Source organism: Labrus bergylta, chromosome 8, assembly GCF_963930695.1.
Source record: "Labrus bergylta chromosome 8, fLabBer1.1, whole genome shotgun sequence".
NCBI lineage: Eukaryota > Metazoa > Chordata > Actinopteri > Labriformes > Labridae > Labrus > Labrus bergylta.
The window spans coordinates 31,151,706-31,157,641 of record NC_089202.1 but is presented as its reverse complement, the minus strand read 5'-3'; the positions used below and the strand labels follow the sequence as shown (position 1 = coordinate 31,157,641).

Below are 5,936 nucleotides of genomic sequence, written 5' to 3'. Positions count from 1 at the left end.
TTCTGGTGCAAAACGCAGGATTTTGGATAGTTGTGACACCAAGGTAAATCCCCTGTCATTTTCAAATAGCAGGTTTTCTGGTGCCAATAAAGAGGATTCAATAGTTGACCAATGCTACATCAGCTTGACTTCTGCTGCCGATTACAGCAATGCCATCTTGACTAACAATGCAAATGTAAATTTCCCTCTTAGCATTGACATCTGTCAGGCTGACACTGCTGTAACAGTGGATAGAAATATAGAAGATCATAGTTATCAAGCAACAACATCAACACAAGCAAAACTTGACATTCAAGAGGAGAACTGCTACAACCTGAAGTCTCCGAGATCTCTGAAACAGAGAAATCAGGCCACTGAAGAGATCCTAAAAAAATACAGGAAGAAGCTGAGAGGAAAATGCCAGAAGTCCAGGCGTTTAAAGAAAAAAATATGCTCCTTAAAGCAAGTCATCAATCAACTGATGAAGAAGTTATTGATATCAAGTCAATCTGCATCTTTGCTCGAGTCAGTTGATGAAGTACCAAAACACATTTTGCGGAAGATACAACAGGGGAAAAAGTCAGCTAAGTACTCAGAGGAGCTGAAGCAGTTTGCCACCACACTGTACTTTTACTCTCCAAAGGCATATGAGTATGTGTGTGACAACTTTAACAAAGCTTTAGCACACAGTCACACCATCCACACAGCTGATCCAGGATTTACTGTAGCATCTTCTACAGCACTGAAAGGTCATGTACAGGCAAACAGAGAGAAGGGAACAGAAACAATCTGTGCTCTCAAATAACAAAGCAGTCTCAAACCTTTTTGAGGAATTACAGCTAATTTTGTTTTACTTTGCATACAGTACATCCTCTGATAAATACAGTGAAGTACTTTGATTGTATTTCTGTGGTGTTCCTGTAGGAGACCATGATGCAGCCAGACTGAAGCAGCAGCTTGTGAAGGTGGACGGCATCATCTTGTCTTTGCAGCGCTGATTCTGAAGAGAACACCTTCACATAGGACTCAAAGGTAAAATGATCTCTCATATGATTGGACCGTGTTATTGTAACCGCTATCAGCATCAAAGTAATTTTAGTAACAATTTATAATCCTTCTTAAAATGTAAGGAAGACTAGCAGAAGATTTTAACAGCCTCTATGGTTCTGCAAGAAGTTCATGTTTAAATTGTTCTTCTTTCTGTCTTCAAGGAAATCAATGCTCAAAGGAAACAGCAGTCCAGACTCTGATTCCAGCTCCGGTGAGGTTCTGCACACAAACTGGCTCTCTGATTATATGAGAATATTTAACATTAGTTTAATTTATCAGGCTGGCCCATGTGATGACAGTTTAAAATAATCTTCAATAGAAAGTGGCAGGAACACTTTTGTCTTAAAACAATAATTCATAAAGCTGATCATATTATTGAATTCATCATGTCTCATAAATAGTTCTCCTGTCTTTAAAACAAACTTTAGAAGCTGAAGTTTAGCAGAACCTGAGGACAGATCTGATCTCAGGTCTGAGGCAGAAACATCACAGTAAAATTCATTATACTTTACATTTAACTCTGTGATTGTTTTTCTTTATTACAGAAGATGCTCTCAGATTCAGATCCATCAGCAACCCCTGACAACGTGGAGGACTCGTCCCCCGACAACGTGGAGGACTCGTCCCCCGACAACGTGGAGGACTCGTCCCCCGACAACGTGGAGGACTCGTCCCCCGACAACGTGGAGGACTCGTCCCCTGAGTGTTTCCTGTCCTCTCTCGATGGTCTTCTTCTCTTCAGTTATTAACTCTTGAAAACAGCAGCACAACATGCCAGACTGTTTGACAAGTGTGTGATTGAATAAATTGAAATGGAATCTCATACGTATCTTGCTATGCTTATTGGCTTTAAATGTTTAATATTAAATAAGTTTGAAGGCCATTTATCTCAGACGAGCCGGCTGTGACAAGCTGAGCTCGTCTGTTAGCTTTGCTGTTGTCTTAGCTGTTGTTGGTCAAGAAGAAATGAATGTCAGTTCAAGGCCTTTTCAAATGTGAGCTATAAACTTAACTGCTAAATTATTTTACTGTGACCAACACTTTGTCGTGCTCCAGTTAATCAGAGACAGTCAATTCAGATTTTTAAAAAGTTTATTTAAACATTTTATGAAAATAAATCTTCAATAAACAACCCCTGGCTTCATTAACCATGTGGACAATAAGTAAGAGAGACCATCAGGTCAAACTGCTGGGACATAGGAGAAAGTATAAAACATAATTTAACAAAGAAATCCAAACAAAAATCAAATAAAGTAAAGAGATCCTGGATGATTGTTTGACTGTTAAAATATGATGGAAAAGCAAATCCAACACAACCCTCCAGCATCTGGCCTTTCAAACACAGGGCAACATCATGGAAAGAAAAATAAATTAAATATTGACCTGGATCTCTGTGTTTTATCTGAGGATGACTATGGTAGCCTTCTCACTGTTCACTGTCACAAAGCTCCAGACTCTGTCCACCTTCTTCAGACGTCGATCAGCTCCTCTGGGTGATGGCAGAGAGGACTCTTCATCTGGGAGAGCTGCTAGTGTAAGGTCATTTCTCCCACAGTGGATGAGCAGGGCATCTGGCACAGGTGATAAAAGGAGGAGGTTCCTTCAAACTCTGTGTTTCAGTTAATAACTGAAGAGAAGAAGACCAAAACATCACCTTTCTATTTAACATTTAGCTGGTTAGAAGACTGTATTGTTAACAACAGCTTGTTTTCACAATCCTCTTATGAAACTTAAATAAAGATCACAGGATATAAACTTTTAACAGATGATTTTAACTTACACTTCACCTCTGTGGAAGATTTCAGACCAGCTGCTTTTATCTCTTCTTTGCCTGAATGAAGATACAAAAAACAATTGATTTACTGTTCATTTAAATATATTAGAAAAGCAGACATGACTCACATTGCAGACTATCAGTTTCTAACAGAATACAACATATCTCACCACCTGTAGCCTACGGCCTGTGGTGCTAACCTAGCTTAAATATAGCTTAAATATAGAACGATTTCATTAAAACCAGAGGACCCAGCAGCCCACGTGTTTTCAATAATGATCAAAATAACTGGATTTTTAAAAACACAGAGTTTAAATATTAGACGTTGAATACGGTGGTTTGTTGTACTTACACATTTCTTCATCGTAGACCGGCAGAGCGCTTTCAGCGTAGCTGGGCTGCGTAAGTCATCAGGGCAGTACGCTAAGTGGGCGGGGCGTGTTACCAGGGCTCCTCCCCCCGGACCCTACTGCGCAGACTCTGGCTCCAAATGACGTCAAAATTGCAAGATGGAAGCGCCCGTAAGGGGCGTATTTTGGCTTCAAGAACGTTGAGTGGGAACAGCTACAGTGCGCGCCCACTGGTTTCAACCAGTCCCTTGCAGGAGGACACGTTAATGACGTCACTGCGCACAAACAAACCGAGAGCACTTCAGGGTCTTCTTCTTTTGAAAAATCTTGTTTCTGTAATTATTTTTATAATAAACTTGAGTTAAATAACCACTATGTAGGCCGTTGTCAAAACAACGACTTAAACTCTAAATATTTAATACAAAGAAACTCAAAACAATAAACAGTGTTCACAGAAAACAAATGTATAAAAACCAAGCAGCAACCTCCGGTCTCAAAAAATGAAGCTGTTGCGGAAGTGAAAAAAATCATGGAGTTCCTGGAGTGTCCACTAGAGGCTGGCTGCAGAAGCACAGGAAGTCACATACACACCCATTCTAAAAAGCCTGTTTTTACAGCAGAGATGAACATGTTTACAGCCTGGTTCAAAAAACCAAATAGGTGTGATTAGCTCATGTCTGGATGGACACACACTGTACGGGGGGTGAATGTTTTGATGACTCATCAGTTTTTGATTTGATGAAGGATAATAAGACTCCAGCACCCCCTGCAGGAACAGACAGGTGACGCCACTCAGACTTAGTCCAGTAATATTTACAGTCTGTGATAAGTACTAATTAGAATGTCCTAATTGTGAATTTTTTTTATCAATGTTGGATTTAATCCCCCCACCCACCCTTGATTCCAAAAGGGAAAAATGGTGGTGATGAGATAATGGATTGATAGATGGGTGCTTTTTCTCCTTATTTTTCATCATGCACAGGAGCCTCTAATCCTGATCTGCCTACATGTCTCACATTTGTTCATGCGGCACCAGGTAAGTTAAAAAGGACTTAAATTGGGAATGTGAGCGGCTTTTATTTCAAGTTTTACGGTAAACAATGTCACGCCTGAATTTCAGCGAGCTGGGACTATAATAAAGAAGTGTGTAGGAGCGTCTAGTTATTTGATATTTTGCATTTGTTTTTGTATTTGTATTTCTTGTTCTTTGTAAACATCAGGGCACAGTGGGCAGGTTTGTCACCTCACAGTGACACACCTGCCACATTTAAGTGAGGTGACACACCAGGAAGGGACGCAGGGATTTTTACCAGGTCAATGAGGCGCGGCACAAAATGTTTGTTTGTTTTGCATGATCTTCAAATAAAATTAATTATGAATGACCGTACGTCGAACTGCTTACGGATCAACTGGAACAGTGAATCAGTTGCCCTTTGTTAACCTTTAATTTTTAGACAAATAGCCACAATGACTTACGATAATTAAGATGTCTAACCACTTGGCCCCGTATACTTTTTTTCTCAAACCATGTCTTTGGAACGACCTCCCTGAGGAGATAAGACTCGCAGACTCCCTCAATTCTTTTAAATCCCTTCTTAAAACATACTTTTACAGACTTGCTTTTATGTGATGTCGTCTTCTTAATGTCTTCTCTTACTGGTTTTACTATTTTTATCTTCTTTTACTTCTTACTGTCTTTTATTTATGGTCTTATCTTGTATTTATGCTCATATCTTAATCTCCTCTTGTGTTTTAACTTGGTAATTTCTTATCTTACTTACTTTGTCTATTTATGTTTCGTATTTATAGTTAATTTTTATTTTTATTAATATTATAGTTTTGGGTTTTTTGATCCTTTAACCACTTGTTTTTATTTCCTTTACTGCGCTTACCTTCTCATTGCTTTTTATTTGCTTTTATCTTTTAGTTTCTTACATCTTTTTAAATCTTTGGTCCTCTTGGTCTCAGCTCATGTTGTTGGGTTCTTGTGTTCCTGGGTTCTTATGATGGTTCTTATGATGGTTCTTATGATGGTTCTTATGATGGTTCTCATGATGGTTCTTATGATGGTTCTTATGATGGTTCTTGTGATGGTTCTCATGATGGTTCTTATGATGGTTCTTATGATGGTTCTCATGATGGTTCTCATGATGGTTCTTGTGATGGTTCTTGTGATGGTTCTTATGATGGTTCTTGTGATGGTTCTTATGATGGTTCTTATGATGGTTCTTATGATGGTTCTTGTGATAGTCGGGTTCTATATGTCTGGTTGTGTATCGTGCACTTTGGGTTCTTTTCTGTTGAATTGTATTTAATTATTTTTGGTATTTTGCATCTGTTATATTCTTACTGTTGTTTCTGTTCTTCTGTGTTTGGTTTAGTTTGTTCTTGTTTTTGCTGTTTGTCAAAGCACTTTGTAAACCTGTGTTTTTAAAAGGTGCTATATAAATAAAGTTATTATTATTATTATTATGTCTGACACTAGTTCTCTAACTTACCACTGATTATTTGGATGTTAGTAAGAGTTTTTAGATCACGCTCATTCTGTGTCAGTTTACATGCAATGTGAAGCTACGAGCTAACTAAAGAGCGCTAACATTAGCATGCTAACACAACAATGCAGGACACAGGTGATTGCAGCTCGAGAAGAGGACACTTTTGTCAAAATTTTGTCCGCCGCTTACGCTTAGTGCTTAATGATGGTGCGTTCCAATATGAAAACTTTTTAAACGTAAGGGGAGAGGGTTTGGAGGTGTGTCTCTGGAGGAGGGCAGAGGAGGCTA

General features: G+C 38.8%; 2 long non-coding RNA genes across 2 annotated transcripts; one reads left to right on the top strand and one right to left on the bottom strand.

The window, feature by feature from the left end:
• The first annotated feature begins 646 nt into the window (after window positions 1–646).
• Window positions 647–2,086, top strand: LOC136179846 (uncharacterized). Its single transcript, XR_010666781.1, has 3 exons — window positions 647–1,011; window positions 1,191–1,240; window positions 1,575–2,086. It is a non-coding gene; the product is annotated as an uncharacterized lncRNA (long non-coding RNA).
• Window positions 2,087–2,367: 281 nt separating this feature from the next.
• On the bottom strand, window positions 2,368–3,286 carry LOC136179847 (uncharacterized). Its single transcript, XR_010666782.1, has 3 exons — window positions 3,156–3,286; window positions 2,810–2,860; window positions 2,368–2,656 (listed from the first exon to the last, which is right to left on the bottom strand). It is a non-coding gene; the product is annotated as an uncharacterized lncRNA (long non-coding RNA).
• Between the last annotated feature and the right edge of the window lie 2,650 nt (window positions 3,287–5,936).